Source organism: Somniosus microcephalus, chromosome 13, assembly GCF_052327205.1.
Source record: "Somniosus microcephalus isolate GS21.2 chromosome 13, FLI_Smic_1.0, whole genome shotgun sequence".
In the NCBI taxonomy this organism is placed as follows: domain Eukaryota; kingdom Metazoa; phylum Chordata; class Chondrichthyes; order Squaliformes; family Somniosidae; genus Somniosus; species Somniosus microcephalus.
Window position 1 is genome coordinate 19,306,241 of NC_140999.1, and position 25,140 is coordinate 19,331,380.

The following is a 25,140-nucleotide window of genomic DNA, read 5'->3' on the forward strand; positions in this document are numbered from 1 at the left end:
ACCCGCCTCCTCAGAGCTGGTAAAATCCAGCCCCTCTGCAGTCCATCCCACATTATGAGCACATAAATCTTCTAGCAGATACATTACCAACAAAACTGCCAGTATCATATGTACGTATGCCAGGGCAAAGAAATTACTCTCATGAGATTGCCTTGGTCAAGTTACTGTCTTGCTATGAGAATCTGAAGAACAAAGCAACTTGCCATCTTGTAAGTAATAGGAGTGTATACATCCCTGCCCCTGCAATCCATCCATTCATCTTTTTCTACTTCCTTGGTGAAGTTGTTTCTTCGTGGCTTTTTGCAGCTCTTCCCTGCCCCACTGACTAGCTCCTTGCCTATTCTAAAGGTGGTGTGGAGATGCCGGAGTTGGACTGGGGTGGACAAATGTAAGAAGTCACACAACACCAGGTTATAGTCCAACAGCTTTATCTGAAATCACAAGCTTTCGGAGCGCTGCTCCTTTGTCACCTGACAAAGGAGCAGCGCTCCGAAAGCTTGTGATTTCAAATAAAGCTGTTGGACTATAACCTGGTGTTGCGTGACTTCTTACATTTATTCTAAAGGTGTATTTCATTCTTTCTAAGAATTAGTTTCTTTTGGTTAAAGTTCAGGTAACATTTCCTTATGATGGAAAAGACAATCGGAGTTCAATCAATGCCCTAGTTGCCAATGGGTGACTAACTAGTAATGAGAATTTGTTCTCTCCCAGCCTGGCCTCTTAATCTATTTCATTTCCTGTGCTTCCTTAGTCTTGACAAAGGGTTTACCCGAAACGTTGACTCTATTTTCTCTCCATGGATGTTGCCTGGCCTGCTGAGTTTTTCCAGCATTTTCTGTTGTTATTTCAGATTTCCAGCATCTGCAGTATTTTGCTATCATCGTAGTAATGAGAATATCTCGCTGCCATAGTAATGGGTATCTTAACCGTTCGCAAATGCACTTTTTCTCTAACTGAGCTGCAAGCTCACAAGTACAGTTTTGAAAGGAGTCTTTGACCATGGCGAATCACGATACATCATAAGAACTGCACTAATCTAATCTGATGATTAAATTCTCAAGCCTGTTGGGTTTGTACCATAACATACAGAGCATGCAAGCAAAACACAAATTGGACACCAATAAAAATATCCTTACTGAGGTGTACGTGCCGTGGAACACATGCAGTAAGGAAGAGTCCAGCTAATATAGCTTGAACAAGGAGAAGCAGATTGCAAATTGCTCTTGTAGCTAAGGGATACAAATAATAAGACCTTTAGATCTGTTGTTCTTAATTACACACTTGAGTTCCTACTGTAAAAAAAAGTCCCACGCAAGCTTGATCCTTAAAGCTGCAGAGAGTATTTACAGGATTTCTTTCCACTGAGTTGCAGAGACCAATTTATACCATTCATTTTAGTATTTGTCTTCACTGGAAGACTTTTTCCAACAGTCATTCACTTCAATGAAGCCTTTTCCTTCTTCTCATCTGTGGTAACGGTTACATATGTTCTTTCTCTTCTTTAAATAGTGCAAAAGAAAATTAAGCTTATACATAGTGGCCAAGAGTTTCCGCTTCGGGCACAATCGGCAATCTGGGTGCAAATTGCGCTCAAAATTACGCTAGTTTTCCAAGTGAATTTTCTGCTCAAGTTTCTGCTCAAACTCATTTGCATATTATTGAATGTAAAATCTTCCATGAACCAGTGCATCATCAAAGACCCTACCCACCCCAGCCACAGTCTGTTTGCCCTCCTGCCATCTGGGAGATGCTACAAATGCATTTGCACCCGTACGACCAGATTTAGGAACAGCTTCTTTCCCAGGGCTGTCATCCTACTGAACTCCACAAATAAACTCTAAAGCCTGCACACCTGCCAATGCACTTTATTATGGTTATGTTTATGTTAATGTATTACAAGCCAAATGTATGTTGAATGTTTAAATGACTTAATCTAAATGTACACTCTCGGGAGCCGCAAGCCTACATTTCGTTGTACTGCACTTGTGCACTAACAATGACAATAAAAGTTGATTTGATTTGATTTGGCAGCTTTTTAGAATGTAATTTTTTTTTTAAATTGCATTAAAAAATATTCCTGGATATATCGCCGTGGTGCAGTTTTATTAATACAGCTGAAAATGGGTTTATCATAAAAAATAAGCATTTTTAACCAGTGTCTACTTCATCACCTGCGAGTAACCCGATTTTAAATAATGGAAAATTACTTTAAAAATCTGTATAGAATCATTTACTAGTTTAATTGGGGTACAGTAGTCAGTTCTCAGTAAATTGAATAGATTTTAATATTTAAAAGCTTTTAAAAGGTGCCCACCTCCTGCCTAAAAAAAAAAGTTTAATTTTAAGAGCCTCTTCGATGGCCCACAAACAGACGCAATTAGCGGAAACTCGCCATGGCGATTAATTCGATCTGTGGGTGTGGCCAGTTTTGTGGTGGGGTGGGGTGGCGGCTTCTAGCTGGATGTAATCTGTGACTGAAATTCCTTGATCTTTTGCGCTGGTTTGGGATGAATGAAGCTGAAAAAACCAGCGCAACCTAGCGGAAACTTCGGGCCAATTAGTTTTGTAGAAGTAAATCCTTTTTTTTAACTAAAGCAAGGGAGATTTTTTTTGCCCTGATTAAAACAGAAAGCAGAAAACCTATGATGGACTAAAGGGGGGGTAGGGAGGTGGTATGAGTTATCTATAAGAAATGTATACTTGTATGGATTCCATGTCAAATGAGTTAGGCAGCCTTACCTCAATTCCTAATAGGCATAAAACAGAACAGAATTGGCACTAATTTGGCAATCTCAGTTGGAGAGGCCGTAGGGTGACTGATATGGATGTAGAAAAATGTCACATTAACTAAAGAACTTGAATTTACGTAACATCTTTCCCATTCTCCGAATATCCCAACATGCTTTACAGCTAGTGAATTACTTTTCGAAGTGCCGTTGCTGTTTTTATGTAGGTAAACATGGCAGCCAATCTGCACAAAGTAAGGTCCCTCACACAGCAAATAAATGAAAGAGCAGATAATCTGGTTTTGGTGGTTTTGATTGAGACAGCAACGTTGACCAGGACACCAGGAGAAACTAATGCCATGGGATCTTTGCTGACCACCTGAGCAGGTAAACAGGGCCTTGCTCATCCAAAAGGCAACACCTCTGACAATGGCACACTCCTTCAATAGTATACTGAAGTGTCAGATTAGATTGTGCACTCTAAGTGGGGCTTGATGCCACAGTATTCTAATTCAGGGGCACGACCACTACCAAATGAGCCAGGCTGACACTTGTGTGCAGGGATGCTTATCTGAAGTTGGCACTGAGGCACATTGCTGGGGATTGGTTAGCATCTGAAAGAGAAAGATAGGTCACCATTCTGGTTGGAACCCTTAATCAGATTTGTTTCCCTTAATTTTGTTTCCGATATAAAAACACAACAAAAGCTTACATTTATATAGTTCCTTTAACATAGAAAAATGTCCCAAAACAACACAAATAACTACAACTTGCATTTATATAGCACCTTTAACATAGTAAAACATCCCAAGGCGCTTCACAGGAGCGTTATCAAATGAAAAAGCACTTTGTGGAGGCATAATCAAAAAATAAGTGAGGGACATACTGTTTTTCTAGTGTAGTGGAATCCTGGATCAGAACAGTGTGGCTGTTAACCAGACTTGCATGTAACCAGTATGGTTATGGTCCATTTTCATGATAGAATCTTTTCACAATGAAACTGTGTTTTGCACCATTGATTTTTCTCATTGGAAATTATGTTACAGAAAATCTCTAGCATGGTAAAGATTACATTAAAAAAGATTTTGTTTTATTTTTTCTGACCATGAATTCATATGGAAATAATATATTAATGGGAAAGAAGGCAATGTGCAAATGATATACCCACGGATAATTATGATGTTGTCACCCATAGTGACATGAGCAATTCTTCCCCATCATGACTGGGATTTCAAAACAGCAACAACTTGCATTTATATAGTGTCTTTAATGTAGTAAAACGTCTCAAGATGCTTCGCAGGCACATTATCAAACACAATTTGATGCCGAGTCACATAAGCAGACATTAGGACAAGTTGATCAAAGAGGTAGGTTTTAAGTAGCGTCATAAAGGCGGAGAGAGAGGTGGAAAGACGGAAAGGTTTAGGGAGGGAATTCCAGAGCACAGGGTCTCAAAAGGCAAGACTCAGCAAATCTTTAAAGCGATTTTAATGAATAACGTGCCTTTGATATATTTAACATTTTAGTAATTAAAAAATGCAGGCATTTGTAAGAGCCCAGAGTCAGAACTGGAAAGAAATATAAGGTACAAGTTCTGCTCTTGCACCCTTGGCGCATGCCAGCAACACATACTAATTTAAATGGACTGGAAAATCATGGGCTAGGAATGCTCAGTTTCACGGTATGTGCTGCTTGCACGCACCGAGCGCAGATGCAGAATTTTTACCCTTTCATCTCTTTAAAGTAGGCGATCAATTGGTGGTGCGGGAGGGAAGTCCATGATAGAATCACCATACATGTACTGTGGATAGGGTGCGTTTGATGGGCTGATTGGCCTTTTCTCACTCTGGATTCTTTCATGTCCTTAATACTAATATGGCTTTTAAGTCTACATTAAAAATGTGCCATTTTTTTTTGCTGAATCTTGCGCTCATTAAGTTAAGGGATGTTAGTGCTGGGGAATGGAACATTTTTACATTTCAGACATCAAGGGGGTGATTTTCATTCAGAAGTCGGGAAGGAGGCGGGACTACAACTTTCGGGGTTGTAGTCCCGCCTCCATTGAGATGCGGCCCATCCATGCGATTTTAACTTGATTGACCTTGTTGAGCCCGCCCAGCGGGCTCAGCAAGCCAATTAAGGGCCACCCGGCAACAGGTGATGTCACAGACTGAAATTTCATCTGTCAAGACGTTTTGACAGATGAAATATCAGTGTTTCACAGCTGCTTGAAGCTGTCAAACACTGACAGTCTTACTTCTAACCTGAGTCCTTCTCCTCAGACTCAGTTAGAAATCTCACCGGCACAGAAAGCTGCTGTCACTTTTGACAGTTTGCAGCAATTCTGCTTTCTGTGCCGGTTAGATGATGGACTCCCGAAACCTAGAGGAAGGAAGGCTGAAAAGGTAAGTACAGGTAATTTAAACTTCTTTACACACTTTAGACACACCAAACACACTTACCTTTGCACTCATGCACCCATCACTCACCTGAACACCAACATCTCGACCCCTCCAAGTCCTTCAACCTGACGGCCCGACTCCTCTAACTTGCTGTGGTTTGGAGCCATCAGGAATACCACACTTCAAGCTTTAAAATAGGGATTAGGCTAAAAACTGCCTGTTAATTACCTGTTAACAGGCAGTTAATTGTCACGAATCCCCTTCCCGCCTCGGGTAGGCGGGTCACAGTGCAGGGCGGGTACCCGCCTCCTTTGAAACTTACATGGAGGCGGGTTGGGGGCGGGATGGTGTCGGGACCCCCGAATTCGGGACTTTAACCCCCAGCACGCCTCCAATCCCGACTCCACGGGTCAAAGAAAATCGACCCCCAAGTGCCAGGATCACATGCTCCCAGACCAGGTATAACATGGTGAGACACAGATTAAAGCTCCTTTGACTCTGTCCCAACAATGAGCCTCAGCCCTAATTTCAGAAGAGCTCTAATGTGACATGGTTATATTTCCCACATCAGTGACCTATCTGAATGAGATTGCCAATAAATGCCAAATTAGTGGCAATTGTGTGTTCTGGTTTATATTCATGAGGAACTGGGTCAAGACTGCTCAAACTCATTACACATAGAGCTGTTGCAAGTGCATGACTTCTGATAAATATGGCCTACTTAGCCCCTTTGGCTCATCAGAGATTTGAAGAGCCAACTCGTTGAGCCATTGTCCTGAGTATTGGTGGCCTATATCAGAATCAGTGAAACCCTTTCATGAGGGCTTCTGTGCATCTCTCACATCATTCTGTTTCCTTGCTTTTTTCTCCATTAAGAAATGAAGAATGGAGCATATTATCAAATATGTAATTCAGGGCATTCCTTTGCAGTATTCATATCATTTTTAATAATCAATGGGGAATATAACAAATATGCATTCCAATCTTTAAATAATATCTTTATTTACTGATAAATCAGCAACAGAAGGGCTCCATCGTAGGGCTCAGAATGCATCCACTTCTTTGAGGTGAAGTTGGTACACTCAAATTATATCTATAGTAATCTGGGATGTAATGCTTAAGTTATCCACCAGATGGAGACAAATATTAAGGGATCATATTTACCAGTATTAAGGTAATGTCCTGGCACACCACTTATTAAGGCAGTGGCATTGCATTCTGGGTATGACTCAGAGGTTGATCCTCCATCTTTGTGATCGCACAGTAAGAAATAGTGTGTGTTTGCTGCAGCCTGTAAAGCTATGTTCTCTGCTACATATGTATAATTAAACAGTTAAAGTGTTGGTTCCTGAAGTCTGGCTTATCTCAGTTTCTGACCTTACCACTCGGATATCACAATATCAGAGAAAAATATCGCAATGGGGCATTTCCATTCTCTGACCCCGACATGGGGTTGGTTGGTCAGTTTTAAGATTGACAGGGAGCATTTTGGTTATTTTAACTCAGTCCCTGCCAGAGCACTTTGCAAAGTATAATCTTGCAACTTGGCGGCATTACTACGGGTAAGCTATCCCTCCCCTGCCGGAAAAGCAAACTGCAAGAGTGCTGCAGCAGTTGTCATGGAGAAGCGTGGAAACTAAAAGGCAGGCAACTTAGAAGCACAGCTTTTGAAGGAAAGCAAACAATTGTCTTTGTCAATACGGAGGAAGAGGAAGAGCCAACCAGACCAGCTATGCACCATTTTCATCCTAATAATGCAACTCACCCACAATCCAATGAAGCATTTCAATGCAAATAAGGGAGTGAAGGGTTATGGGGAGCGGGCAGGGAAGTGGAGAGCCCAAGATCAGATCAGCCATGATCTTATTGAACGGCGGAGCAGGCTCGAGGGGCCAAATGGCCTACTCCTGGCTCCAATTTCTTATGTTCTTAAATTGCATAAATGTTTAGGAAACTAAAAAAGATTTCTCATGTACTTTTAAACGTACCTTAAAGGGAAAACACACTTTTTGAATCTTCAGTAAGTTTTGCCAGTTGCAATTTTGCTTCATTACTGGACTTTATAAATTGTCTGTTTCAAAATATTTTTATTTTGCATCTGGCATTTGTGTGTCACTGGTACGATTTTTCTGACAAGCACGCCCATTGTTAGCTACTATTAGAAATGTCTTGTCAAACAGGCCGAAAGGATTACAAAAGGGATACTGTCTGCGCATTTATAATTTTAGATGGTAAATATAGGATTAGTGGGTGACCTGGGCATGATTAGGAATGTGTAGGATTATGGAATTAAAAATATGTCTGCAGTTTGACTTGATGTCAGTTCTTGCATGGCTGGATTTGAAAGGTCTGAGATACACTCGAATGCAAATGCAGAGCTTGAATCAGTATCCAGCGTGAGCCAATTGGTATCAGTTGAGGTAAAAGTGCAAACATGGCAATAAACGTTTCTGATGCAAAGAAGCACCCGAGGTTCGAAGACGCAGTTTTCAGGTTGCACTCTATGGAGAAGCCTTTACTCTCTAAATATGGAAATTGTGCTGTGCCAGTAACGTTTTGTCTGGTTTCACACCATCGCCGGAGGTGACATCCTCTGGAGTGCTGCAACATCACTGGCTGTGTGGTGCCTGCGGCTATTAAAGCCCCCTTTTGTGCTGACTGCTCAGCCCCATAAACGTAGTCATCCATTTAATGACTTCACTCCAGCCAGTCCTAACTTTTGTTTGATCCTCTCTGGATGAAATCACCGTAATTGAAGCAATTAAGTCAGCTCCCTATGTTCTGAGAAAGTGTAACTGCAGAGGGTTTTCCACTTCCCCTTCTTTAAGAAATAAAAGTAATAAACTTACATTTGTTGGCCAGAGTTCAAAAGTTTAATTAGCAATCCCATTTATGAGTCAGAGCAGTTTGCAGGCTCCAGTCAATTAGCACCAGGCTTGTTAATGGTCAACCTTTGCTACTTGTCAGAATGTCCAGACAGTGGTTTCTTGCTTTCTCAAAGAAAGTGGTTGAAACCCATATTTTGTGTTTAGTGATTAAAGCTGCAGTATCCTTCTTTGCTGACGTATGTAGACTGTATTTCAAAAATATCAAAAGGAAAAGTCTACACTACATCCTCATTAACCTATAACAGCCTTGTCATAAAGTCATTGACAATCTCATTGACACTCTGCAATGGAGTACAACATTTTATACAGCTGACGCTTACTCTGGTGAAATCCCTTAGTCATTTCTGTTCTTGGTTACTTATCGGTCGGTGATAGAGGATTTTAACATGTAAGAGTTACATATTAAAATGACAAATTTAACAGGACCTCTGAAACACAAATTATTCTTATACAACCATTAGTGTTGCTTTCACAGCCACTGTTATTTCATATCAGAAAAAGCAATGAAAATACAACATATGAGAAAATTTCACTCACAATGCCTGTAATTCATTGCAATCGCCACTTGCTGTGAGTGTTTAAGGGCACCGCACCACAAACTGAGCACTTCTTTGTGCACTGATCTCACAAAAGCACAAGTTGACCAATAGCAGAACCGATGTTAAAGCCTCGTCACTGTGAGAAGTACAACATCTGTATTACTACCCAAATTTTTTTTAAAAATAGTTCAATAATAAAATATTTAAAACTTTAAAGGCTTTAATTTCCTCTGGTAGCGCACTGGCTCGTGGAGAATTCCTTTGTGCTCAATATAGGAGAAATGCCGTAAGAGTTGCCTTAAAATTGTCCTCAAAATGGAGTCAGTAGTCAGGCTGAATGCTGGAAACAGAAAGGGCCAATGTTAACTAAACCATGAAGACTTATACAGACAAAACATTCCTTAAAAGAGAGATACAGAAGAAGCCATCAAGACCGCAGGCTCGGAGACGGCTCGTTAAGGGGGACATAAAGATGTCCTGCCTTATCTGGATCTATATGTGACCCTTTGTAAGCACAGATCAGAGAAGTTGGGGAGTAAATGAGCAGCCTGGCATGTCTAGGTGCAAGTGTTTCATTGCATTGGAGGTGATCGGGGTACCAACATGGCTGTATGGGGTGATTGACACCAAAAGGGCTGAACTCTTCTAACACAATGTCACTCAAATTAGTCAATAGAATTGATGAGGTTTGTTCGGATATTAGGGATATATAAGATGGTATTTTATCTTCAGTCTTGAGTTTAATTTTAGATCTTGTAGTAATCTTTGTAGTAGAAGGTATAGGAGTCCTTTGTCTAATGTATGTAGAAGTGCATCTCCTAGAGAGAAACGTTACAGAAGTTAATATTGTACGAGTCAGATGTAGGGACACACAAGTGTCAGTAGGGGAAAAATTTAGGAAACAGTGATCATAGTGTCATAAGGTTTAGATTAGCTATGGAAAAGAACAGGGAGCAATCTACAGTAAAAGTACTTAATTGGGGGAAGGCGAATTTCAGTGCGTTGAGAATGGATCGGGCCCGGGTAAATTGGAATCAAAGATTGGCAGGCAAAACTGTAATCGAACCAATGGGCTGCCTTTAAAGAGGAGATGGTTCGGGTACAGTCGAGGTACATTCCCACAAGAGGGAAAGATAGGACAACCAAAGTCAGAGCTCCCTGGATGACAAAAGAAATAGAGAGTAAGATGAAGCAGAAAAAGGGGGGCGTATGACAGGTATCAGGTTGAGAGTACAAGTGAGAACCAGGCTGAATACTAAAAGTTCAGAGCGGAAGTGAAAAAGAGGGGCAAAGAGAGTATGAGACTAGATTGGCAGCTAACATAAAAGGGAATCCAAAAGTCTTCTATATACATATATAAATAATAAACGGGTAGTAAGAGGAGGCGTGGGGCTGATTAGGGACCAAAATGGAGACCTACACATGGAGGCAGAGGGTATGGCTGAGGTACTAAATGAATACTTTGCATCTGTCTTTACCACGGAAGAAGATGCTACCAAAGTCATAGTGAAAAAGGAGGTAGTTGAGATACTGGATGGGATAAAAATTGATAAAGAGGAGGTACTAGAAAGACTGGCTGTACTTAAGGTAGATAAGTCACCAGGATCAGATGGGATGCGTCCTAGGATACTGAGGGAAGTAAAAATGGAAATTGCGGAGGTACTGGTCATAATCTTCCAAAATCGTTAGATACGAGGGAGGTGCCAGAGGACTGGAGAATTGCAAATGTTGCACCCTTACTCAAAAAAGGGTGTAAGGATAAACCCAGCAACTATAGGCCAGTCAGTTTAACCTCCATAGTGGGAAAGCTTTTAGAAACGATAATCCGGAAAAAATTAACACTCACTTGGACAAGTGTGAATTAATTAAGGAAAGCCAGCATGGATTTGTTAAAGGCAAATCATGTTTAACTAACTTGATTGAGTTTTTTGATGAAGTAACAGAGAGGGTTGATGAGGGCAATGCGGTTGATGTGGTGTACATGGACTTTCAAAAGGCGTTTGATAAAGTGCCACATAATAGGCTTGTCAGCAAAGTTGAAGCCCATGAAATAAAAGGGACAGTGGCAGCATGGATAGGAAATTGGCTAAGTGACAGGATTCCTTACCAGCCAATGAAGTAATTTTGAAGTGTAGTCACTGTTGTAATGTGGCAGCCAATTTGCACAGAGCAAGCTTTCACAAACGGCAATGTGATGATAATGACCAGGTAAACTGTTTTTGTTATGTCGATTGAGGGATAAATATTGGCCAGGACACCATGGATAACTCTCCTGCTCTTCTTCGAAATAGTGCCATGGGATCTTTTATGTCCACCTGAGAGAGCAGACGGGGCCTCGGTTTAACATCTCATCCAAAAGACGGCACATTTGACAGTGCAGCACTCCCCTGGAGTGTCAGCCTAGCATTGTGTGCTCAAGTCCCTGGTATGAGATTTGAACCCACAACCTTCTAGACTCAGAGGCGAGTGTGCTACCAACTGAGCCACAGCCCCGTCTGCAAAACAGCCCCGTCTTACGAACCACGGGTATGTTGTGGCTCAAAGTATCCAGTGTTGAATACAAGATGTTAGGTTCTTGAAGTTTCGACTGGTGGTTGTTAAGAGAAAGAACCAAGAAGGGAAGGTGCTGTGATTGTCTAAACATAGCAAACATCAGCTGAGGGTGGTAAACATGAGCACCAAATGGAAATATCTCTTCAGAGGAGAAATTCAGCTCATGGTTACCCCTTGTGCACCTCGTAATCGGTTGGCCAGCAGTTGAAAATTGGGTAGTGGGGGGTGGGTATGGTCGGGGGGCACCTCGGTCATCCCTTTGGCGCCCTAGACCCGCCTAATGCCATATTATGATGGGCCTGTAAATGGGCGAGCAACTCGCCTACATGAAACAGGGGTAAGGATGCTGTTATGCCGGTTGTAGGACCCCGATTTAAAATGCAGGTACAAATGGGCAGAGCTTGTGCCATGCACGCTTCACCCAGTTGTAACAGGCGTTGAGTGGCCTAACCAGAATTTTCTTTATCGTGTGAGCCCAATAAGCCAAGCGTGCTCCTTCTGGGCCCAGAAAACAACTCCGACCCACTGCCAGTGCGTTCACAGTCATCCCCCTGGATCACCTGCCCCTTTCCCCCCTCCCCTTCCCCAGCCCCAGACACGACCTGCCGACTGGCTGACCTGTTTCAACTGTGTATCGCCCCTCCCACCGCTACAGCACTGCTGGCAGAGCCTGTAATCATCATGTCCTTGACCTCTGCATTTCCTTCCCTAACCCCTTTACCTTGCGACAACTCTCCTTTCTTCAAAGGCCTCCTCAAAATCAACCTCTGCCTTTGGTCCTACATCAATTCATCTCCCTACTTTTACTTGGTATCTGACCCCTCCCTCCTTTGTGAAGTATTTGGGAGGTTTTGCTATGTTTAAGACAATATAAAAGTTCAAGTTGTTGTTGAATTATTTCATGCGTAACAGATTGCAGCTAACTGAAAGTTTCTTCTGTCCAGAACTGTGTGTATAAAGTTAGACTATTCCAATACTATGTACAAACTGTGACTTGCCAAACATTTGATTGTGTACAGATTTTGTTTTGAATACGGTTGTACCAGATGCGTATTTAAGTGGTTTTGACTGTAATTGGTTTGTTCTGGAAGCTGATATAATTAAAAAGTACATTACAAATTGGCACAACCTTTTTCAGCAAAAACATCACATGTAAGGTGGAAAGCTCTGGTGCAGATGAAGGTTTATCAGTCTGACCTCTCAGAACGCTATCACCATCCTCCCAGAGGAAGGCAAGGCAGCCAGCTCATCCACGTCAGATCATATGCACAAGGTTATATAGGTTCTGGAAACATTGCTACCTACAAACATGTAGACTGTAATATATGCAATAGGCTGGCTATCCAATTCTGATAAATTAGCTATCTAAGGAGTCTAGTCCTAAATTGATCTCACCGATTTAATATCAATCTCAGACATTAATCTCAACTGTAACTGTATAGTCAGCAAGCAGTTAATGCTGAATTACTTTGACATAACTCAACCGCCTTTGTAAACTCTCATATGTATTCTGTCAAATAATCCTATCTACTTAATATTTACGTTGAAGTGCTACTAACTACTGTACTATTTTATGGTTAATAAACAATTATTACATCATTACTTGATTGTCTGACTTCTTTGATAATTGGTACGAAAGGGTTAATTCATTTGCTTAGTAGCTTGTGTAGGTTCTAATGGGAGTTGGTAATGTAAATGCTAATATAATCCAAACTGGTTGATGTAAGGCAGGCCGGCAGGTCACAGTTAGGAATTATTAACTACTAGGCATAGACATAGAAACATCGAGGATAGGAGGAGTAGGCCATTCGGCCCCTCCAGCCTGTTCCACCATTCAATGAGATCATGGCTGATCATCCAAACTCAGTACCCTGTCCCTGCTTTCTCCCCATATCCCTTTAGCCTTAAGAAATATATCTTAACTCCTTCTTGAATATATTTAATGAATTGGCATCAACTGCCTTGTGCGGTAGAGAATTCCACAGGTTCACCACTCTCTGGGTGAAGAAATTCCTCCTCATCTCAGTCCTAAATGGCTTACCCCTTATCCTTAGACTGTGACCCCTGGTTCTGGACTCCCCCGCCATCGGGAACAGCCTTCCTGCATCTAGTCTGTCCAGTCCTGTCAGAATTTTATAAGTTTCAATGAGACAAGTTGGTAAATTCCAGGTGGTTCCTTTATGAAGATTTACAGTGAAGGAGTTAAGAAGTTGTCTCGTATCCTTGGTGAATATTCTTGTCAGGGTATCGATCCCATTGTTTTACAACAATTTTAATAAGTTGTTAACCCATTTGTTTAATTATTGAACCATTACTAGATCACAATGGCTTAGTGACATTTTATCTTGCAATGTTTCTTTCTGCTTTACCGGGTTTTAATTTTTAAGACTGCTACAACGACAACTTGTATTTATATAGCGCCTTTAACGTATTAAAACGTCCCAAGGCGCTTCACAGGAGCGTTATCAAACAAAATTTGACACCGAGCCACATAAGGAGATATTAGGGCAGGTGACCAAAAGCTTGGTCAAAGAGGTAGGTTTTAAGGAGCCTCTTAAAGGAGGAAAGAGAGGTAGAGAGCGTGGAGAGGTTTCGGGAGGGAATTCCAGAGCTTAGGGCCTAGACAACAGAAGGCACGTCCGCCAATGGTGGCGTGATTAAAATCGGGGATGCACAAGAGGGCACTATTGGAGGAGCGCAGATAGCTCGGAAGGTTGTAGAGATAGGGAGGGGTGAGGCCACGGAGGGATTTGAAAACAAGGAGGAAATTTTTTAAATCGAGACGTTGCTTAACCAGGAGCCAATGTAGGTCAGCGAGCACAGGGGTGATGGGTGAACGGGAACTGGCAGTTCCAGGGAAATTCCTGTCGCCCTGGGCCGATTGCTTCATTTAGTTTCTGTTTAAGCATTATATTCCCCCAACCCCCTCCTACTAGTTTTGGAAAAATGCAACAGAAAATTTAATATTTGGAATTTTTATGGTCAATTGGCATCCATTTATCAATGGTTCAGTGATTTTAATGACATCAACAGAAACAGCAGGGTCTTTGCAGCATTAAGCACAGTTGACTACACTTGCTATCCCATCATTTTCCACATTTTAAGCATTGGCATGGGCAGAACCCATGCAATGGAACGCAAGGCTGCAGGCCTGTTTAATCATTTAACAGTCATAGAACTTTTATCACATGTTTTGAGTTTTACTTCAGGTGTATAATGGGGCAAAGTATACGGGTGGGAGGAGGAAAAGAGTGGCATCAGCAGAAATATTTCTAGGTTTTCATCGGCAGCTTCAAACCTATGTGCTTCACCTTTGCTTGGCAGGTATATGTGCTTTAAAGGAGAACATAAATGAGTTAAGGCAATTGGGCCTGATTTACACAGCACTGGGGAGAGGTTTGAAAATTAAAAGGACAGCACTTGCAGGATAAAGTGCTCGTTAAATCTTTTTCCAAACACTAAAGAAGGTAGGAACACAAGAAAGTCCATTCATTTTAATGGGCTACAAATCAGATGGATTGATCTCTCCAAGTGAGTTCTGATCTACGTTTCGGTCATGCAAAACTCTACCTAGGTGGTGCCAGATCATCAAATTCACCCCAATATTTCTATAAGCTTCAATTCCCCTTTCTCAACAGGTACTGATCCAGTTTCCTTTTAAAATATCAATTGACCTTGAATCAACCCCCTTCCCTGGGACACTGTTCCACATTTCCATTGTCCCCTAGGAACCTTGCTTGACGCATATGAATTTTGTACTAGTGTGACTTAAATCTTGCCAAAGCCCATCATCACTGGCAGGTGACATTACCATGATGAAAATGATGCAAAGCTCCTCTGGTTCCTTGGGATGGATTTTGCAGGGGGGGTCAGTGGGCATGTTTGGTGGCGGGTCGGGTTGGAAAGTGTTATTTTGCCCCAGCGGGGTCAGGACCCCGCTGTGAACCTGCCGCCACGCGCCTTTACCAAATGTCGGGTCTGTCAGTGCTGACCAGACCCGACATGCAGAGGCAGGGGAGTCAATTCAGGTCATTATGCCCTTGTTAACAGATGATTAAGAATAAATTTGAGTTCGCCTTTAGACTTTACCTGCTTGCCCATGGGGCCCACGATGGTCGTGGGCCATGTCTGTTAAGCTGAGGTGGGAGGTAAGTGGCCATTGAATTAGCTGTTGAATTGACAGCTTCAAATGTACAGTAAAACCTCTCACCTTACAGAGATATCTTTCCTCAGCCAAAAACTCTTCCTCACTGCATTTCCACAACAGATTCACCATGCTGCAAGTCTTTACACAAGTCTCCATCCAGTCTGACCTCATTACCTCTCTCACCATTGACAGATCGCTTCTGTCATCTCTACTTCACCTGCCATCTATTCCATCAACATGGGTGCCCTTTATACGCTCTCACCTTGGTCCTCAGAATCCCACCATGATCAGTTCCAACACCAGCAGCACCAACAACAACACCACCAACCTTCTCCACAATCACCTGATGCTACACAGGACAGAGGGCATCAGCACACGACCACATTGCTGCCCAGGAGGCCAGGGATGGCCTCACCATGGCCAGATTTACTTCACTTGACGCTGTTCACCCTGGCTGCCACATGATGCGCCAGGTTGGCACCACCCTGAACCAACACAATAAAGCATCCCTACAATGCCCAAGCCATTCCTTTCACATTCATCACCATTGCGGGGGATACCGTTATGTCTCACCATTCACTGCAATTCACTAAGCCACTTCCAAAGGTGCACACAAATCTGTCCAAGAATGCAAAGTGTTGAAAATAAAGGTTTCAATGTTTGACACCACATTAACAGAAACTTTATATGAACATTGCATAAAAGAACTAAGTGCCTACCCTTGTGTGTTGTTAGTTGGTATGATTGCACTAAGATGAGTGTGAGTGTGAGGGGTGGCTCGTGAGATGGGGATGTGATAATGTAGATAGAGAGGGATGGGTGCAGGTGCAAGGTAAGGTGGTATGAGTAAGGATGTGCAGGAGTAGGGTAGGGAAGGCAGAGTGTTGGGGATGTGCACAGCAGGATGAGGTTGAGTGTGGCTTTGTACTAACGCTTCATGATCTACTGAGATCATTGAAACATTTGTGGCACTACACCCAGGTCCTCCTGCCCACATCCATCCTTGTGCCCTCCTGTGCAATGTGCAACCAGACTGTGTTGTTCTCCTGAGGAGGTCTCTTCCGCCCATGTGAAGGGAAGAGGATCTTCCTGCGTGCTCTGACTCCCTCCATAAGCATATGGAGGCAGTCATGGGAGAGTCTTGGTGCAGCCCTCTGCCTCTGTGCAGTGATTGTCAGTGTTTGCAGCACCTCAATGCTGTAGAACACTGACAGTACAAATGGCAGAATAAAGTTGGCCATGGTCCCTTTAAGGAAACTGGCTGATGACGTATCATCAAATGACATCACCAGATCCGCTTCCTCTAATTGGCTGGGAAATGCGCTGGGCGGGCTTAACAAGCCCCATCAAGGGAAATTAATTTCAGAGCCCGGGATGGAGCCAGCAGCAGGGTTGGGACCCGCCACCGACGTCGCCTGCCACGGACCCGCCTTCGTCTCCGAACCAAAAGAAAAAGTCTTACCAAATCATTTTCATGGAGATAATGTCCCTCTAATTCCTACATTACAACAGTGACTACACTTCAAAAGTGCTTCATTGGCTGTAAAGTGCTCTGGCGGGACATCCTGAGGTTGTGAAGGGCGCAATGTAAATACAAGTCTTTTTTCTAATTGCTGGAGGAAAAACTGATCTTTTTTCAAACTGACCAATTAACTTTTCACTCACAAGAAACTCTTATTGAAAATAATTCTGAAAAGGAGTGAAGCAAAAGTAGTAGCGGTGTAAGAAAGCTACAACAGGTCACGAAGGAAAACAGGAAGGCAACATGACGGATGGAAAATGGGGGGAGAAAGACATAGCTGCTTGCATGTTATACCGTGAAAGCTAAAATTGTCCAGTAGAATTTTGGTTAATTGTTGAGTGAAATGTTTCTACCACTTTTTATTTGATGATGATCAAGGTGGGGAATGTTAGCGTTGTGAAATTGGACATGTTCCATTTTGAACACCCCCCCCCCTCCACCCAGTGTCAACATTAAGGGGTAAAAATTGGGTATCGCCCATTTTGGGGCACTAATATCGGCCGGGCGCAAAGTTTAGCACCCAGTGCTAATTATTGCCTCCGACTGCAAAATTCACCTCTATCATCCATGGAGGTGATTTGAGTGTTAAATCAAGCGCTACACACCTCTCTTAAGGCGCAAACGTCAGGGAGCGAGGCGCTACCTCAGAATGCTACCGAAGCTCAGGCGATGTCAGTTACCATGAAAGCCAGACAGACTGTCGCGTTCCAGTTCTTAAAGGGGAGGGGCCATCTTGCTGGCCAGCCACACCCTGCTCATTGCAGCCTTGAATCTTAGCCTGGAGCGACCTCTAAAGCAATTGTGTTGGAAGCACTAATGGATAGGCCCAGGGAAAGAGCTCGGCGCTTAGGAACCTCAAAAGTGGTGCTGAGGGCCAAAACTCCTTAGGACAGCGTTAAATCTCTCCAGACATCTCTCTCCCTCTCAACCTGCGTGTACCAAAAATTGTCAACAAGGCAGGAAGCTCCTGCCTTTAAATAGCGTTCTCCCCAGCCCCTTCCCGACTTGAAAACGTTCCCCTCTACGTGTCGTTCCTAGCGGCAGGCATTAAGGCAGGGTGCGCGACTCAATATCCGGTCCGGGGCGCTACACGCTCGACTGACGTCACGATCTGCGGGCGCAGGAGATCGTGGCTGTAGTGTTTAGCGCTGCCGTAAAATGACTGGTCAATTTTGCCACGCTCAGGCGCTAAGTTCCTAGCGCCGCATTAGCGCCCCACAGAGGCATTAACCAACTGAATTTTTCCCCCTAAGTACCTCCAGGTCAGGTATGGCAGGGAATTAACTTTTTACAGTTTAAGTTTCGTACCAGTCTACATAACCAACATTTTTTTTAAGAAGAGAATTGTGAGCACCATCTACAATTGTATCTCCATGCAAGTTAGCTACTTTAGCCACCTTTCATGTGATGTTATTCTTGAAAAAGTTTGTGCCAATTTGTAATGTACTTTTTAATTATATCAGCTTCCAGAACAAACCAACTACAGTCAAAACCACTTAAATACGCATCTGGTACAACCGTATTCAAAACAAAATCTGTACACAATCAAATGTTTGGCAAGTCACAGTTTGTACATAGTATTGTAATAGTCTAACTTTTTACACATAGTTCTGGACAGAAGAAACTTTCAGTTAGCTGCAATCTGTTACGCATGAAATAATACAACAACAGCTTGCACTTTTATATCGTCTTAAACATAGCAAAACCTCCCAAATACTTCACAAAGGAGGGAGGGGTCAGATACCAAGTAAAAGTAGGGAGATGAATTGATGTAGGACCAAAGGCAGAGGTTGATTTTGAGGAGGCCTTTGAAGAAAGGAGAGTTGTCGCAAGGTAAGGGGATTAGGGAAGGAAATGCAGAGGTCAAGGACATGATGATTGCAGGCTCTGCCAGCAGTGCTGCAGCGGTGGGAGGGACGATACACAGTTGAAACAGGTGGACTCCTGGGCTGCCCATGTATAGGGCCGCAGGAAAATAGAGACGGGAGGGAATGGAATGAGAACTGGGCGGTAAGTACAGCACCATGATTTTTGAGCCACTGTCGCCCCATTCCCAGCTTAAAAATCACCCACCTAGATTTCTTTCAACTTTATCCTTCGCTGGTTCAATACCATTCATGGAGTACATGGGTTATCCATTTTTCCTTCTGTTGTGTAGTACAGTAGCACAGTGGTTATGTTACTAGTAATCCAGAAGCCTGGACTAATGATCCAGAGATGTGCGTTCAAATCCCACCAAATGGGGAATTTAAATTCAGTTAATTAAATAAATTTGGAATAAAAAAAGCCAGTACCAGTAATGGTGACCTTTAAACTATCAGATTGTCACAAAAACCCTTCTGGTTCAGTCATGGCCTTTAGTTGAAGGAAATCTGCTGTCCTTACCCGGTCTGGCCTATATGTGACTCCAGACCCACGACAATGTGGTTAACTCTTAACTGCCCTCTGAAATGGCCGAGCAAGCCACTCAGTTATACCAAACCGCTACAAAGAAGTATACTGAGACTCACCTCACGGACTGCAGCGGTTCAAGAAGGCAGCTCACCGCCACCTTCTCAAGGGCAATTAGGGATGGTCAATAAATGGTGGCTTTGCCAGTGGCGCCCACATCCCATGAACGAATAAAAAAAAAACACTTTACACTTGACAGCATTAAATTTCATCTGCGATCATTTTATTCGCTACCATAATTCCTGGGTAGGAATTACAATTGCCACTGTTCTCATCTGAATGTTTAACACAAGTTCTTCTCGGCACTGGTTTAATGGTAAGTGTTTATAGGGGAACCTTGCCGATTACAATTCTACCTTTATGCCAATAAAGCAAACACTTGTTATAGTGTAGGGAGACTGGATAATGTGAAGGAAAACACGAACTGATTGCGTTGCTAAGCCAGCCTAGTTAGAAGTTGTTTGAGAATGGTAATGAGATAAATTGTCAATTATTGGTGCCAAGCAGTTGATAAAAGTAATGGAATCCTTTACTCAGACAGCATTTTATGAATGAGGTGAAAGAACTTGATCCTTTGATGTAAAAGAGTGGGATTAGATTCGAGTAGAAAGTAGCGCTCTTTTTTTCATGCAGAAATTAAACAATAATTTTACAGCTTTATCTGGAGAAACTGCGTCTGTAATATTTTTTTGCTGGGTTAAATGTACTACTGAGGCTGTCGGGATAGATTTCTAACTTGCCACCCGGGCGTCAAACTTGCATTGCGGATTGGCCAGATTTTCATTTCCATTAAGTTCAAATTGGGTGTTTTTTTAACAATGGACGGCCCATGAAGATTTAACTTATAAAATCGGTCTAAAACATAGTTGCTCATCAGACGTGAAGGTTGAGAAATTCGACTTGCGCCCAAAACGGGCACAAAGTTGGCGGAGCGATGCCATCCTGTGCCAGCCTGAGGCCGGAGCCAAATTCTGATTCGGACCTCGTTTAAAGCGCCACTGACAAGCCACAGGCACCGTACGGGTGCCCCGCTGGAGCTCACCAGTTGAGGCGGGTAGGAAATCGGCCAATCGGCAGGTCGTGTCTGGGGCTGGGGAAGGGGAGGGGGGAAAGGGGCAGGTGATCCAGGGGGATGACCGTGAACGCACTGGCAGTGGGTCGGAGTTGTTTTCTGGGCCCAGAAGGAGCACTCTTGGCTTTTCCTGGGCTCACACGATAAAGAAAATTCTGGTTAAGCCACTCAATGCCTGTTACAACCGGGTGAAGCGTGCATGGCACAAGCTCTGCCCATTTATACCTGCATTTTAAATCGGGGTCCTACAACTGGCATAAAAGCATCCTTACCCCTGTTTCATGTAGGCGAGTTGCTCGCCCATTTACAGGCCCATCATAATATGGCATTAGGCAGGTCTAGGGCACCAAAGGGATGACCGAGGTGCCCCCCGACCATACCCACCCCCCACTACCCAATTTTCAACTGCTGACCAACCGATTACGAGGTGCACAAGGGGTAACCGTGAGCCGAATTTCTCCTCTGAAGAGATATTTCCATTTGGTGCTCATGTTTACCACCCTCAGCTGATGTTTGCTATGTTTAGACAATCACAGTACCTTCCCTTCTTGGTTCCTTCTCTTAACAGCCACCAGTCAAAACTTCAAGAACCTAGCATCTTATATTCAACACAGTATACTTTGAGCCGCAACATACCCGTGGTTCGTAAGACGGGGCTGTTTTGCAGACGGGGCTGTGGCTCAGTGGGTAGCACACTCACCTCTGAGTCTAGAAGGTTGTGGGTTCAAATCCTCACTCCAGGGACTTGAGCACACAATGCTAGGCTGACACTCCAGTGCAGTACTGAGGGAGTGCTGCACTGTCAAACATGCCGTCTTTTGGATGAGACGTTAAACCGAGGCCCCGTCTGCTCTCTCAGGTGAACATAAAAAGATCCCATGTCACTATTTCGAAGAAGAGCAGGAGAGTTATCCCCAGTGTCCTGGCCAATATTTATCCCTCAATCAACATAACAAAAACAGTTTACCTGGTCATTATCACATTGCTGTTTCTGGGAGCTTGCTGTGTGCAAATTGGCTGCCACATTACAACAGTGACTACACTCCAAAAGTACTTCATTGGCTGTAAAGTGCTTTTAGATGTCCGGTGATCGTGAAAGGCGCTATTAAAATGTAAGTCTTTCTTTCCAAGATCAGACACCATATACAATAATAATAATATTCATCGGTATCGAATAAAACTGTTGCTTTTTCTTAACTAGTAGCAAATCTGTGATAGAACAACCTAACCACATCAAAATAGCCAAGGTCTCATTAAATTTAACTAGTTATCCACAGCACAGCGTGTACCTAAAACAAGTCAGTTATGTTTGAAGCTTAAAACATGCTAATCATGAGTAATAGAATATGAGACGCTTCCTCAGACATGTATCTGACTGTTGTAACGTGAGTTTTAACATTTCTAGAATAACACAAAAGTCTATCTCTTCTTTTGGAAACCCAAAATTCAGGCCTTCATGAAGTCCAAACTAGAATTTAATTACACCTCCTGGAATCAGATGCACATATCTTCCAAAAGACCACCAAGAATCAGTAACTTATCCTTCACCCACACACACACAGCCTGGACTAAGAAGGATTGGTTGCCGTCCCATCTAACCAGCAAGTCGACTCGATTAGCTCCCGCTGTTTCTGTAGGTCAGACACAGTTGCCCAGAGTGGCACACTAAACATGATGTGACACATTTGCCCCTCAGCCAAACATGGTATTAAAAAGATTAGATTAGGACCAATTTAGGCGATTTGGGTCTAAAATATGATTGGCCTCATCCCTACAGACTTTATGACCTGGTCACCGTTTCACCTCTAAGTCGGTATGGCAATGAATCATTATTACAGGGAAGGAAATTTAAACAGCTTTTTTAAGTTGCAGGTTTGCTTTTTGATGCATTCCGGCAAATGACAAAACTACAGTTTAAACCAGGAATGATCAAACATGGTTGTGAAGCCAAAGCACATCTGTAGTGCATTTTTATCCCAGATTGCACTTCAACGCAGTTTGCAATGGAAAAAAATCAAAACAAACTTCGCAGGCAAGGTAGAGCCATCACCTGTTTGTTTAATGTTCAAAGGAACAAAACAGAAGAAAAATATTAAGAATTTAAAGCAAAAGAGAAACAGATTGGTTCAATCATCTTTTTTCTGAGGTCATTCAATATTTGATCTTGTTTTTACATTTTCGGAAGTATTGTTTTCCTGGGCTACTCTGCTACTAAACTAGTGTTCCCTTCGAGTGGTCAGAATCCTCTGATTTTTACCGTCTCCTTCAGTAGTTATGTTACTGGTTAGAGACTTACACGCATGTCTGCCTCTTTTAGAGGACTGTATTTATCCTTGATATTTAACAATATTGAATTGACACAGAGAGTTACTCCATAGTTTTGAAGCCAAAGATTAGATGAGAAGTTTCCATTATTACTGGTATCCTGTGACCAGACCCATGCTTGTATTATGCTTCAAACATGAACCAATTCTAGGCTGTAAAGAAAAGAAAGACTTGCATTTATATAGCGCCTTTCATGACCTCAGGACCTCTCAAAGTGCTTTAAAGGCAATGAAGTACTTTTGAAGTGGAGTCACTGTTGTAATGTAAGAAACACGACAGCCAATTTGAGCACAGCATGATCCCACAAACAGCAATGAGATAATGACAACATAATCTGTTTTAGTGATGTTGGTTGAGGGATAAATGTTGGCCAGGGCACCGGGGATAACTCCCCTGTTCTTCAAAACAGTGCTGTGGGATCTTTTACACCCACTTGAGAGGGCAGACAGAGCTTCGGTTTAATGGGCCAGAAATTAGGATCGGGTGCTTGCCGCGCGTGCAAGCCCCCGATCTGCACTCACCCTGCGCGCTGACATCTGAAGCCCGGGCCTGCTTACATTTCCTGTCACAGGCCCGGTTCAGATGTCGGCGCGATGTGCTTACCTGATCCAGCGGCGTAGTTAGTGCGATGTGCCGACTGGGATCAGGTGAGCACTCTGCAGCCAATCAGGGGAGGGGAAACTCATTCATGAGTTTGATAGTAAAGACTGTCAAACTCATGAAAAGTACGGGCGCCCAAAAAGACTAGTTTAACTTTAATTAAAATTTTAGAAAACATCCCAATAATTAAATAAACTATAAATAACTTTTAAAAAACTATTTAAAACAATTAATAAAATTTTTGAAAATTTTTTTTTTTTACGAATTCGGGTCTAAAAATAAACTTACCTTACTGTAAAGTCCTTAAAAACAATGAAGCTGTGGAAAAAATGTAATAATTTTAAATAATAGACCATTTACCTTCAAGAATCCACTACTTACGCCTCCTTTTTTCATTTCCAAAAAGTCCAGGCCCTTACACACGTGCAAACCTGTCAAAACGAAGGAAGTTCAATGTGTGCGCGCAGAGTCCTGCGCGCACGCGTTGGACCTCTTAACCCCTTAGTTCGATGGAGAGGAAATGCCGCTTTCCCGCGCATGCTGGAATCCGGCAATTCCTCCGGCCACACGCGTGAGTACCCCGTCCGTACTCACGCGTTGGGAACGGAATTACTGGCCCAATGTCTCATCTGAAAGGCGGCACCTCTGACAGTGCAGCACTCCCTCAGCATTGCACTGGAGTGTCAGCCTAGATTTTGTGTAAACACTTCGGCATCAGTTCAGAAGTGTTTACACTGAGCTGATCTTTACCTGATTGCATTCACTAACTTGTGTTGCCAACCCTGTACTTCCCCGACAAAGTGTAGCGGGTTTGCGATGTGAAGGGAATTGGAAGAGCACAGAGTGAACTCCAGCATCTGTAACTGAACAAACTCCAAAATGATGCAGGCCAGAACAGAAGTGATATCTTTAAATGCATTTGTGACCAACTTTTTGATGCAACTCATGATTCCTGGCATTAATAACAATCATTTTGTGTTATGAGCTTTTTAAAAAAAAAAAGTTCATTAAAACTTGCTCCAAATAGAATTATTCAATTGCAGTCAGACGGTTTTGTTAATAGTGAAGAAAAAAGTCTATAAAGATTCCCTTCAATGATTATCGTAACTATTCAATTCGGAAATAATTTAAAGAAATTTCAAGAAAAAGTAAGTGCTGAAGGATTTAACGACAAATACTAAAGGTTTTTCAGAACCTTGCCTCAGGTCGTTAAAAGTAGTGTAAAACAGGCAGGAACTGCATTTTATGTGTCCTATGCTTCGTTCTCCTTGTCAAAGTACTCCTACTGCTTCCGTAAAAGGGGCATTATAGTCTGCTTAAAGTCAAAACTTTATGGTCAGTGTGTGGTAGATGAGAAGCTGGAATAGGAATCCAACCGTGTAAACATTGTTTGCAAGTGTTTGGATGTTCAATAGGTATTGAGGAACCATTTCAAAAATAGGGGTTGGAGCATTTAGGTTTGCAAAATAAAAAAAGAAACCCAGTCTATCTCAGTGGAGAGCCAATGATAAATGACAAACATTGGGACTAATAGACAGCCACCTTGCCCAAATGTAGCACAACCTTTTGTCCCTCAACAAGTCTTAGGAATATCATGAATTTAAATAAAGTAAGGATTTAATAGGACAGAATACTATGGGGAAAAAGTCAAAAGACAAAAATCAGTTTCTATTCATGTAACAGAAATATTCACTCACCAGGTATTCAGTTAATAAAATTCTTAGTTTATCTTTGAAAAATCCCATTTGTTTCATCTCTGATCCATTAGTATGTTAATTACCTCTCTAAAGATTTAAAAATGAATTCCTTCTGGTTAGGGGTCACTGTGTTATAGTAAAGTAAAGAGGAATTACCTGTCTTCTTATAGTGCCCATCTTTCCGCACTTCTGCTAAAATTATTGAACTTTGACTTGTA

The 25,140-nt window shown here is 42.5% G+C and overlaps 1 long non-coding RNA gene across 1 annotated transcript in view; it reads right to left on the bottom strand.

Annotated features, from left to right (window-relative positions):
* Positions 1-7,987: 7,987 nt before the first annotated feature.
* LOC147108109 (uncharacterized) overlaps positions 7,988-25,140 on the bottom strand; it is a 51,582-nt gene continuing 34,429 nt past the window's right edge. Inside the window, exon 4 of the long non-coding RNA XR_015080522.1 lies at positions 7,988-8,895. This is a non-coding gene — a long non-coding RNA (uncharacterized LOC147108109). The remainder of the gene's footprint in view (positions 8,896-25,140) is intronic.